This window comes from Oncorhynchus gorbuscha, linkage group LG08 (genome assembly GCF_021184085.1).
Source record: "Oncorhynchus gorbuscha isolate QuinsamMale2020 ecotype Even-year linkage group LG08, OgorEven_v1.0, whole genome shotgun sequence".
Taxonomy (NCBI): Eukaryota; Metazoa; Chordata; class Actinopteri; order Salmoniformes; family Salmonidae; genus Oncorhynchus; species Oncorhynchus gorbuscha.
Genome location: NC_060180.1, coordinates 22,465,466 through 22,478,900, shown reverse-complemented (window position 1 = coordinate 22,478,900; position 13,435 = coordinate 22,465,466). Strand labels below are relative to the sequence as shown.

General features: G+C 43.1%; 1 protein-coding gene across 4 annotated transcripts in view; it reads right to left on the bottom strand.

Annotated features, from left to right (window-relative positions):
- Positions 1-13,435, bottom strand: part of tjap1 (tight junction associated protein 1 (peripheral)) — an 81,138-nt gene that overhangs the window by 37,872 nt on the left and 29,831 nt on the right. For 3 of the 4 annotated variants that reach the window (XM_046358853.1, XM_046358852.1, XM_046358855.1), the window contains 2 exons: positions 8,620-8,740; positions 5,026-5,084 (listed from right to left, as the gene is read on the bottom strand). The gene's annotated coding sequence lies outside the window, so the exon portion shown is untranslated. The remainder of the gene's footprint in view (positions 1-5,025; positions 5,085-8,619; positions 8,741-13,435) is intronic. The other variant, XM_046358854.1, reaches the window with a different exon arrangement.

Below are 13,435 nucleotides of genomic sequence, written 5' to 3'. Positions count from 1 at the left end.
CCATCCATTCACCCTTTTGTCTTTTCCTATAACCAACTTTGTAAAACAAAATACTGTACTGTAGAAAACATTCTCTAAATTCTATAGCATGTATCAAGTTCAACTAGACATTAAAATATGACCTTTGTCCTTGGAAACTGCAACACTCACTTAACTGATGCTTTTACCATTTACATTTCAGTGTTTATCTCATAGAAAGAATGACTAGAACGTGCATCCCCATTAGAAGTTCCAAGCCTGTTCTCGTCATTATATTTCTGTGGTTCATCTATCCTCCATCTAGATTGTGAAGGACTTTACAGTATGGTGGAAAAGGAGGACTGTACTACGTAACGGTTTGACTCATCCTCGAGAACTCTATTTCCTTGCCACACTGAACTTCTCATGCATGGTGTAGTCAGTGACTCAAACCTCCATTAAACATTCATTCAGTTATAACGAGAAAGGGAAGAGAAGAGCATGTTTCGAGTCTGGAAATCATAAATGTTTTGTGCGTTTCTTCTTCACATTTGAGTGACGTAGCCTAGAGCGATGGCCTACGCTTTAAGTCCCCATGTCACGCAAGGCATGGCAACCCCTGCAGTGGAAAGGAAGGGTGCATCTACTCAAAAACAGGTATTTGCCACCGGACCTGCTTAACCAACTGCATAAGAATGTGCTTCTATTGGCCTGACTAATATTTCAGTTTTTCCTGAGCTGTTGCATAAGCTGCTGGGGTCAAATAAAAGTTGGCAGATATAGAAAATGTCTGCCAATTTGTCCCTGGTGAAGAAATTCGGCTCGTCACCAAAAGCACTCAAAACTTCTACAGATGCACAATCGAGAGCATCCTGGCAGGCTGTATCACCGCCTATTACGGCAACTGCTCCGCCCACAACCGTAAGGCTCTCCAGAGGGTAGTGAGGTCTGCGCAACGCATCACCGGGGGCAAACTACCTGCCCTCCAGGACACCTACACCACCCGATGTTACAGGAAGGCCATAAAGATCATCAAGGACAACAACCACCCGAGCCACTGCCTGTTCACCCCGTTATCATCCAGAAGGCAAGGTCAGTACAGGTGCATCAAAGCTGGGACCGAGAGACTGAAAAACAGCTTCTATCTCAAGGCCATCAGACTGTTAAACAGCCACCACTAACATTGAGTGGCTGCTGCCAACACACTGATTCAACTCCAGCCACTTTAATAATAGGAATTGATGGGAAATGTAAAATATATCACTAGCCACTTTAAACAATGCTACCTAATATAATGTTTACATACCCTACATTATTCATCTCATATGTATATGTATATACTGTACTCTATAGCATCTACTGCATATTTATGTAATACATGTATCACTAGCCACTTTAACTATGCAACTTTGCTAACATACTCATCTCATATGTATATACTGTACTCGATACCATCTACTGTATCTTGCCTATGCCGCTCTGTACCATCACTCATTCATACATCTTTATGTACATATTCTTTATCCCCTTATACACACACACACACAAGTGTAAGACAGTAGTTTTGGAATTAGTTAGTTAGATTACTTGGTTATTACTGCATTGTCAGAACTAGAAGCACAAGCATTTCGCTACACTCGCATTAACATCTGCTAACCATGTGTATGTGACAAATAAAATTTGATTTGGTCACTAAAATAACCAGATCAATGAAACACCACATGGATGTACAGCCTGTATTTACGCCCTGCCTACGTTTTACCAATAGGAACCTCTGTCCCCACGTCTCGGTCTCTGTCTGCGTGTGGATTTGTGAAATCGACCTCTGTTAAGAAAGCCAATTAAGGCTGGATTTCTGTCACTTTACAGCACTGCGGCTCTTTATAGAAATACACTTTACAGCCGTGTGGCAGTTTCTCAATAACAGCGCAGTGGAAAATAGCATAGTGATTTTCCGGGACTTGATGTTTGCCTGGGATTTAAGTGGCAGCACGAGGGGGTGGCAAGTTGCATTCCTTCAGTCATGAAAGAATTGGTTTCTACTCTCAGTTCTCAGATGCACTCCCACATAGGGGGGGGGGGGGGGGGGGGGGGGTCTTTACAAATGTTCCGGCAGTTAGAAGCATTAGTTTGTGGCATTTGTAAATGCGCAGGCAACAAGTCCCATTTAATGAACTTCCCTCATGGTTATCCCTGTCGTATCCTTTTCTTCATATGTCAGATGTCTTAAAGCCTTGTCTGAAAAACAACATTATTAGAACTGACTACAGCCCAGTTTACGATATCTTATAAAAAAGGAAGCCAAACTTCGGTCAAGGATTTTTCTGCCATTGAAATGCTTGGGTGAACCACCTACAGTAAGTGTTTTTTTTCGGGTTGCCCAAGTCCTAAAAGTGTAAAATAAATAACATTTTTGGTGTAAACGACTAAAAACAGATAAAGTATGTAGGAAAGACAATGGACCTAGATATGGGCGGCAGGTAGCCTAGTGGCTAAGAGCATTGGACCAGAAAGGTTGCTGGTAGAATCCCCAAGCCGACTAGGTGAAAAATCTAGTGATGTGCCCTTGACCAAAGCACTTAACCCTAGCTGCGCCTGTAAGTCGCTCTGGAAAAGAGCGTCTGCTAAATTTCTAAAATATTTTACAATATAATCTTTGAGAACTAACAATCACCTAAATAAAAGCTAGACAGTCTGGGAGAATGTGTGAGCAAAAGAACACAGAATTGTGTGAGAGCAAAAGAACACAGCATTAGCAAAACACATAGAACTGCAGGAAATTAGCTTTACATTCTCTCTCAGCTGCATGGCAAAACGTGTAGAATTACAGGAAATCAGCTTAACTGCAAAAATGTGAGAATTTTGGGGAATTGCAGGAAATCTCTGCCTAAAATTCTCTCTAAAATTTAGCTGACCGCACCCCTTGCCATGCCCACCACCTAAGCCCCTTTTTGATTCAGAAAAAAACCCTGACTTCAGCTCAATAGAAAGATGGAATAACTTATAGGGAATCTGTAGTGACAGCCCTTGCTTGGGACATGAAAGTGTTGGAATGCCATTTACCCAAAGACAGTGTATTTGAATGAGCCACCGGGGGGGGGGGGGGGGGGTCTTGGTAAAGGAGGGTGTGAGTTAAATCAGCCTTGGAATGAATGATCAGATACAATTACAGTACAGAGATAGTCAGGCAGAGGAACCGTGAGTGTATGAAATTACAGCACATCAATTAGGCAATCTGAGGTAAAATAAAACATGCAACAATTTCAAAGATTTAACTGACTTGCTCATAGAAGGAAATCAGTATTAGGCCACAATCTATGCATTTCACATTGGCGCAGCCAATTCGTTTTCCCCCCCACAAAAGACGCCATAACTGCAGTCAGATTAAGACCCTGATGAGGACGACGAGCACGTAGATAAGCTTGCCTGAGATTTTTCCTTACAATTTGTGCAGAAATTCTTCAGTTGTGCAAACCCACAGTTTCATCAGCTGTCCGTTCTGGTGGCTGGTCTCAGACAATCCAGCAGGCGAAGAAGCCGGATATGGAGGTCCTGGGCTAGCGTGATTACAGGTGGCCCGAGGTTATGAGGCCGGTTGGATGTACTGCCAAATTCTCTAAAACAACGTTGGAGCCGGCTTATGGTAAAGAAATTAACATTCAATTCTCTGGCAACAGCCCTGTTGGACATTCCTGCTGTCAGAATGCCAATTGCATGCCCATCAAAACTTGAGACATCTGCGGCACTGTGTTGTGTGACAGAAATACACATTTTAGAGTGGCCTTTAGTCTCCAACACAAGGTGCACCTGTGTAATGATACTGTTTAATCAGCTTCTTGATATTCCACGCCCGTCAGGTGGATGGGTTATCTTGGCAAAGGAGAAATACTCACTAATGGGGATGTAAACAAATTTGTGCACAACATTTTATAGAAATGGGCTTTTTGTGCATATGGAACATTTCTGGGATCTTGAATTTCAGCTCATGAAACATGGGACCAACACTTTATATGTTGCGTTTATATTTCTGCTCAGTATAGATTGCTAGTGGGTACAGCAGTACTTAGAGCAAAATTGACTATAACATACTTTAGAATAGCAAAGCCTAGTTAGTGATTTAGCTTTACTTTTGTGTACATGACACTGACATGAAAAATGATATGCTGCAAGGTCTAAAATAGCTCAATGAAATGGCACAATCCAATAGCATTACATTTGATACAATTATCACACCACACAATCCCAGTTCCTAAACCTACTTTAAAAAACAAACGGCATCATCATTATGGGAAACCGTACAGCTCTTCCACCTCAAAATAATCACACAGGCGCAAATATATCCAACGCTTTCTACAATCAGTAGCATGAAGAACACAGTATCTTCTAGAGCCTTCTGTACGTTAGTCACAGGGGATCTGAGTGGAGAGCTCTGAGGTTCCCCAATGGCGAATGTGCATAAAGATGGCAGAATCTTGAGGAAACCATTGTTTTAGCACTATCCACCAAGTTTTTAAACTACAGCACGTGATTTGTTTCAATGTGGCAATAAAATTAGCACAATCTAAAATTTGGATGCTAATGGCCATAGAAAAAAAAATAATAGCGGAGAGCAATGTACAATACGGCAAACTTAGCAAAACAAGTAATTCATGGTAGGCCGAACACAGTATCTTCTAGAGCCTTCAGTATGTACGTCACAGGGGATCTGAGTGGAGCTGTAGGTTTTATTTTATACCTTTAGACAAGTCAGTTAAGAACAAATTCTTATTTTAAATGACGGCCTAGGAACAGTGGGTTAACTGCCTTGCTCAGAGGCAGAACGACAGATTTTTTTTTTTTTACCTTGTCAGCTCGGGGATTCCATCTTGCAACCTTTCGGTTACTAGTCTAACGCTCTAACCTAGACAGGGGGGGGGGGGGGGGGGGGGTCTGGTGACTTATTATACCAGCAACATTTCCCCATGGTAAACCCACACACCTAAACGTAGCATTATAACGGTACAGAAACAACCCCAGGTTTGTCATTATTAGAAATAGAACATATTTTGAGGAAAATAACCACCGTACCCAAACTCTGAGGTACTCCAGCGACGTCTTCATCCACAGGTTCTTAAGTCACAGGCATTCTGAAGATACAAAAGGAGCAGGCTGAATTGTAATCAAAAGGGTTCCAGTAAAGTAGCTATTAGCTAGTGACTTCATTTGACCCTCCGTGATAGAAAGGATTCAGTGCACATGCTGCTATGCTGGGTTCCCTCCTCCAGAATCGTCATACACCAAGGGGACTCGCGTACCTGAGACAACCTTAAAAACGTTATGTGTGGAACCACTACTTTATCATACCCAGTTACCTAATGATGTCCACTGGGATTTGAGTGACATAGCTCACAATGATACCAGGTTTCGAAATTAGGTCACTGAAAAAAAAAAAATCTGAGAACTTTTACACACCCAAAACTGTTCCGAGGCACTCTACCTAAAACGTTAAATCAAATATTGAGAGAGTGTTTCATGTTTGAGTGGAAATTCATGTGAGGCTGATTACACAGCAAGAACACTTCATACAACATTCAGCACCCCACTTTCACAATCTTCAATTACCTGGATTTGGTGGCAGTTAAAAATTAGCCTAGCCTACCATTAAAAATATATATTTTTATGAAACAAAGCAGGCATATGTTTAAGCAGAATACTGTAATTTAACACAATGGGTGTTTAATATTCCTGTATCAAAGAACTCTTGAAGGATATGTATATTTTTTCGAAAATAAATTCTCCATAAAATTGGCTAATACAGCTTTCTGGTTTCCTGCTATAACTTTACCACTCTCTCTCTGTGTGTTTATCAGCCTTGAGCTGATCACACACAATATTATTCAGTGTAAAAGCGGTCTTTTTTTTGTGCTGCTCAGGGCTGTGGATAAGCAACCTTTGCAGGAAGATGTGTCAGAGAATAACAAATGTGAACGCCTGTGCTGTAGTCACCAGCAACGCGTGACAATCAGCTAGTGGTGCCCTGGATTATTGAAACGCACCATGGTTTTTTCTGGATCAAAATGGGGCTAAGTTGGTGGGTGTGACAGGGGCGTGGCCATGGGCGTGGCCAATGGTGTGCAAGCCAACTATTATTTTTTTAAGGCACTCCTGTTCGCCGCTGTGACAAAATATAGCTGTTTTCAAGCTCATATCCTGCAATTCTACACAGATAACAAATCAGTTTTAACACACAAGATAGATTACATTTTTTTTTGTGGAAACAAGTTATAATTTAATAAAAAGTTGCCATTTTGACAAATTAGACGTGCAGAAATAAAAGCAACTTCTGAAAATGAATACTCGGATTATAGTGATGTGTCTGATCTCGCCAACAATGTCAAGCATGTTTAGATGGGTATAATCTAGAGCCAAGTGTGTTGATTTTTAATCCAAGGGTATCTTTGACAAACATGTTGAATTATGCAAGACAACAACAGTAATTAATGAGGTAATCTCGACAATGCAGGTGATTGAGTGCAGATAGGGTAGTGTATAGGGTAGTGTTTAGTGCTTGCAGCCCTGTTCCACCCATTTATGCTAATGTATGTAATTTATGCAAATACACTATTTATACAAACAAGGCACATAATTGTCTTTATTTTAACAAAAAATATTTTTACAAAACCTGATAAAAGAAAATTGTTACATTTCACAATAAGTTGAACACCTGAATTCCCACCAAAATCTAATTTGTAAAATGGTTTGTGTGCTATAACTCAGTCAATATCTGATGGTTTATACCATTTCAAAAGGTATTGTTATTCATTGTCCAACTGTTGCATTAAAAACATCATTTTGTTGACTGTTGCTAATTGGAAAGCGAATTTCCTGAAATTCTACACATCTAGCCATGGCTTATGCTATCAGAGTGATTCAAATAGTTTAACAAAATCAAATGGGGGCCTCCCGTCATGACAAAAATACATATTGCATAATATTTAGAATTTTAGATTCTCGCTGGCTGTCTAGCTTTTATTTGAGTGATTGTTTGTTCTCAAAAATAAATAGGTTAGCATTTTTTTTACATACAATATCTTACAAATAATTTCTTTCCCAATCTAGAACGGTCCAAAAAACACTTACATGGTCCACCCAAGACTTTCCCACGCAGAAAAAAACCTGCACACACACACACACACACACACACACACACACACACACACACACACACACACACACACACACTTCAAACAGTCTCAGCACTGACATTTCACCTAATTTAAAATCATGTCATTTAAGCCATGGAGAATATAATGGAACATAGTGTTTGTCTCAGAGGTCACCCAGTGTTTTTGGCAGAACACTCTTATAGGGCTCATTTACTATAGAACAAGCCAGTCAACAATAAGGGAATCAAATCAATTTTTTTTAAATCTAAATGAGAAATGTACCCTTTTAGCCTGTGGCTTACAGCGTAAGGGCACAGCTGTGGGAAGAGCTTGACCTCAGAGAGTTATGGTCGTCACGAATCAATCGTAGAATTTCTATTTTAAGAGCCATCCTTACGGTCACTCCTGAACAGTGGGTTGGTGTAAGAGTTGTTTGTTGTGAAGCGTTTCTCTTACCACTGTCCTGGTGACACTCTATGACATAGTTAATAACTGCTGGGATGTTCATGTTGCGCCTAATCTGTGCTCCCCCTGCTGTCATTCTGTGCTAATGTGGCTGTTTAGATGACTCTCTACTCCATGTCCAGCATCCTGCTACCTGGGCTTTGTTTAACTTTCTGTAACAAATGAATTCGTAAAAATTGATTGATTGTACCGCCATTTTTGCCTCATCAACCCAATATAGCGACCAATTAGAGCAGCTGTTGGTGGCGGGCTGTGTTAGGGGGAGATGGAGGCGCACAGCTGGTGTACTCAAGGTTACCTGAATTGGTCCAATGAAAAAGCAGCTGCATAAAGTGAACTAATGTTCCCACTGAGGTGATGGAAGGACAGTGCTCTGTTATTAACAAGCACCTGGACCGGGCGGTAGTGTGCTCTACAGGGCCATGTTCAGTCTTGTTTGGGCTAAGCTTGAAAGCTACGGTTCATATAACTGAACCCGTGGAAAATAGTCATTATTTTCCAGGGACATGGAGTATGGGAGAGAGAATAATAACCCGAGTCATTATGATACACTCAGGGCTTTTGATTTGGTGGAACCTAGGTGGCTGGTTCTCCTTCGCACCGTTTATGGACGCATGTATTATGCGTCTGGAGCTACTGTACTAACAACAAAACACTAGACATTTAACACAAATTTTGTGGCTCTTCTGCCTCATTTACATTTAGTCAACAGAAACATTACCTTCTTGTATCAATGAATAAATAAACATGTTTAAGCAGGCTCTAGTTCAAGCTTACGAGTGAAAAGCATTCTTCAGTGAGGAAACCATTGGAGAATATCCCAAACAGCAGGAGGTCCAGTGTGCCATGCTAAACTTACCTGACAAGCAATTCACAAAACAGTAAGGCCACAATGTACAGAAGGGAAATGAATGTGTATGTTAACACTATAAACAGGAGTGATTGTGCATTTTCCATACACAAGAAAAAGGGAAACCAAGGACAGAGAGTAATGAATGAAAAGCATACTTTGTGTGTTTGTTGCGTGTCTATGAGGGGAATAGCCACTCACCTTTAAGAGCGTATGCTACGTGTTCCAGACTGATCGCCCTGGGTGTGTCCCCTCTGGCTCCTCTTCCTGCCCCTCCTCCTCCTCGCTTTCTTGGCATGTGAACCTCTGGGCTACCGATAACCTGAAACAAGAGAAGGTGGATGGAAAAACACGGTCGTGTCACTACCTCCGAGGTGTCAATCTCCCGACTCTTCGAATATGTAACAAGCTAGACAGAGCTGGGGCTCAGGGGACAGTGTGCGAGGAAAGCCTCATATACAGGAGTCTTTCATTCTCTGTCCTTGACATTCACTCCCACACCGTCTGACTGCCTGAATGACTGCTGCCACACATTAGCTCCCTCGAAGCACGGTGATGCTATTGAGGGAAAATAAAAGGCCGTGATAATACATTTCTGCTTCGATTGAACCATCGGTCTGGAAGAGAGACCGGAGTCCTTTTCAAACAGAGATCCAGTGTTTCTAACGTGACCTTGATTAAGTGACAACTTAATTACTTTGTTTCCTTGGATGAGCCCTGGAGTTGAGTGCGTGAAGTCATTTGTTCAAAGTAAGGTCACAGGAGCCAAACCGCCCTGTCAAGAGCATGACTAACACCCCGGGCCAGGCCAAATAGATACAGTAAACCTGACAATCTCTCACCTCCAATTTATTAAGGCTTACCTTTGGATATACTGGGATTTTGAATCCTTCATTTGAATAAAATAAATTAAAGAGAGTAGCCGAAGACCCGACACGTGTTGCCTGCGGACGAGAGCCAGTCAGTCTACAGCTCGACTCTGGCAAATCAGGGCTAACTTACTGACTTGTCTCTGCCAATCAGAAAGTCGATGAGACAAAGCTATGAAAGTATTTCCAGGGTTAAAATGTGTGCTACTGCAGATTGGACAAGGTTCACAGTACCCCTTGGTTGCTGCGTAGATTAAATACTGTAGCCCACAGGTTACCTCAATGACATACTTTTGCTTCATGCTCAAGTCAAGAACAAAACATTTTTACGTTTGAAGTCTTAGAAAATAAAATGTCCAGCACTGCAGTGGGCCATAGACTGCAGCAGGGTTCTCTAACTGTAGGGCTGCGTTCTTTAAATGTATTTCTCCATTTTCATTGACACAAAAGATGGTAAAAACACCAGGAAATCAGCTCAGAGTGATTTTAATTTAATAAATCTGTTCAAATATTCCCATGCATAAGAGACCCACGTGATCTTATACAAACTGTAAGCAAGGTTTGAAATTATTTTTGGGGGTCAAATATATCCGTTTCGGCTTCTTGCGGTCAATCTGCAGTCTACAAATTATTTGTAATTATTTTCCGACCCCCTGACCATCCACTCAAGAAAAAGATTTTCACCTCATTCTCCAACTCAGTCTTTCAGAACTATTTACAAACAAGACCCCATTCATCGTCGGCCTAAAACATCTTGATTACTGGCTACTTTGGAGAATCTCAAATATATTTATTTGATAACCTTTTTGGTTACTACAGGATTCGATGTGTGTTATTTCATAGTTTTAAGTCTTCACTATTACTGTACAATGTAGAAGTTAGTAAAAAATAAAAAACCCTTGTGTCCAAACTTTTGACCGGTACTGTAGTTAAGCTGCAGCTGGCCCAGAACAGAGCACACATCTTGCTCTTCTTTATAAATCAGAGGGATAATATTAATACTACGCATGACAGTCTCTCTTGGCTAAGAGTTGAATAAAGACTGACTGTTTCTTATAAAAACAAGAAGTGACAATGTGTTGGAAATTCCAAATTGTTTGCATAGTCAACTTACACACAGCACTGACACACACACTTACCCCACCAGACATGCCACCAGGGGTCTTTTCACAGTCCCCGGGTCCAGAACAAATTCAAGGAAACGTACAGTATTATACAGAGCCATGACTGCATGGAACTCTTTCATCTTATAGAGCACGTGAACCGCAAACCTGGTTTCAAAAAACAAATAAAGCAACTTCAAGGCACCAAGCCTCTCCCCCATGTTACCTACTTGTTGTGTGAACGTACCGACACGCGTTGTGTGTGAACGTACCGACACGCGTTGTGTGTGAACGTACCGACACGCGTTGTGTGTGAACGTACCGGCACGCGTTGTGTGTGAACGTACCGGCACGCGTTGTGTGTGAACGTACCGGCACGCGTTGTGTGTGAACGTACCGGCACGCGTTGTGTGTGAACGTACCGGCACGCGTTGTGTGTGAACGTGCCACGCGCGTTGTGTGTGAACGTACCGCACGCACGCGTTGTGTGTGAACGTACCGCACGCGTTGTGTGTGAACGCATACCGGCACACGCGTTGTGTGTGAACGTACCGGCACGCGTTGTGTGTGAACGCACCGCACGCGTTGTGTGTGAACGTACCCGGCACGCGTTGTGTGTGAACGTACCGGCACGCGTTGTGTGTGAACGTACCCGGCACGCGGCGTTGTGTGAACGTACCGCACGCGTTGTGTGTGAAGCGAACGTTGCGTTGTGTGTGAACGTACCGGCACGCGTTGTGTGTGAACGTACCGGCACGCGTTGTGTGTGAACGTACCGGCACGCGTTGTGTGTGAACGTACCGGCACGCGTTGTGTGTGAACGTACCGGCACGCGTTGTGTGTGAACGTACCGGCACGCGTTGTGTGTGAACGTACTGGCACACGTGTGTAACTGATAGACGCGCGAGCACGCACACACGTCCTTTGTAATGCCTTTTCGTCCTGTGCCCGACCCCGTTAAGACTAGCTGTCGCCATTGGCGTCGGCTAATGGGGATCCTAATAAATCAAAAACACCGAGGCAAGGATATAATTAAAAGCATCAGGTGGAATGTCAGTTAAAATGTCAGCAGCTGTCTTCTGACTGGGAGACACGGCTCTGTTCACAGTAGGCCTACATGGATAAATCACAGATCATAACGCAAAAGTGAGAAGGGAATGAACTGTACCGTGTTATGCATGTGGGGGAGAGACAAGAAAATATGCAAATCCCTTTAAGTATCATCAACAAGAGACCACAAGAGAGTACAAAATGCATTTCAGTCATATTGGATGTGGGCCTAAGTAGTGAGCAGGAGGATTGGATCTAGTTTATCCATGTTGCTTTATACACTGCTCAAAGAAATTAAGGGAACACTAAAATAACACATCCTAGATCTGAATGAATGAAATATTCTTATTAAATACTTTTTTCTTTACATAGTTGAATGTGCTGACAACAAAATCATACAAAAATTATCAATGGAAATCAAATTGATCAACCCATGGAGGTCTGGATTTGGAGTCACACTCAAAATTAAAGTGGAAAACCACACTACAGGCTGATCCAACTTTGATGTAATGTCCTTAAAACAAGTCAAAATGAGGCTCAGTAGTGTGTGTGGCCTCCACGTGCCTGTATGACCTCCCTACAACGCCTGGGCATGCTCCTGATGAGGTGGCGGATGGTGTCCTGAGGGATCTCCTCCCAGACCTGGACTAAAGCATCCGCCAACTCCTGGACAGTCTGTGGTGCAACGTGGCGTTGGTGGATAGAGCAAGACATGATGTCCCAGATGTGCTCAATTGGATTCAGGTCTGGGGAACGGGCAGGCCAGTCCATAGCATCAATGCACTCCTCTTGCAGGAACTGCTGACACACTCCAGCGACATGAGGTCTAGCATAGGCTTGCATTTGGAGGAATCCAGGGCCAACCGCACCAGCATATGGTCTCACAAGGGGTCTGAGGATCTCATCTCGGTACCTAATGGCAGTCAGGCTACCTCTGGCGAGCACATGTGCAGCCCTCCAAAGAAATGCCACCCCACACTATGACTGACCCACCGCCAAACTGGTCATGCTGGAGGATGTTGCAGGCAGCAGAACGTTCTCCACGGCATCTCCAGACTGTCACGTCTGTCACGTGCTCAGTGTGAACCTGCTTTCATCTGTGAAGAGCACAGGGCGCCAGTGGTGAATTTGCCAATCTTGGTGTTCTCTGGCAAATGAAAAACGTCCTGCACGGTGTTGGGCTGTAAGCACAACCCCCACCTGTGGACGTCTGGCCCTCATACCACCCTCATGGAGTCTGTTTCTGACCGTTTGAGCAGTCACATGCACATTTGTGGCCTGCTGGAGGTCATTTTGTAGGTCTTTGATAGTGCTCCTCCTGCTCCTCCTTGCACAAAGGCAGAGGTAGCAGTCCTGCTGCTGGGTTGTTGCCCTCCTACGGCCTCCTCTACGTCTCCTGATGTAGTGGCCTGTCTCCTGGTAGCGCCTCCATGCTCTGGACACTACGCTGACAGACACAGCAAACCTTCTCGCCACAGCTCGCATTGATGTGCCATCCTGGATGAGCTGCACTACCTGAGCCACTTGTGTGGGTTGTAGACTCCATCTCATGCTACCACTAGAGTGAAAGCACCGCCAGCATTCAAGTGACCAAAACATCAGCCAGGAAGCATAGGAACTGAGAAGTGGTCTGTGGTCCCCACCTGCAGAACCACTCCTTTATTGGGGATGTCTTGCTAAATGCCTATCATTTCCACCTGTTGTCTATTCCATTTGCACAACAGCATGTGACATTTATTATCAATCAGTGTTGCTTCCTAAGTGGACAGTATGATTTCACAGAAGTGTGATAGACTTGGAGTTACATTGTGTTGTTTAAGTGTTCCCTTTATTTTTTTGAGCAGTGTATGAGACACGAAGAAGAATTGTAAATATCATACATGTGATGGATCAATCTGCATGGAAACTGATCAAGTTTTTCTGACTGCTCTTTGGTAGACTGCAGAGAGAAGTCGACAGCCACTTAAAAAAAATGGGGCCTGTCAGTGAGAGCTG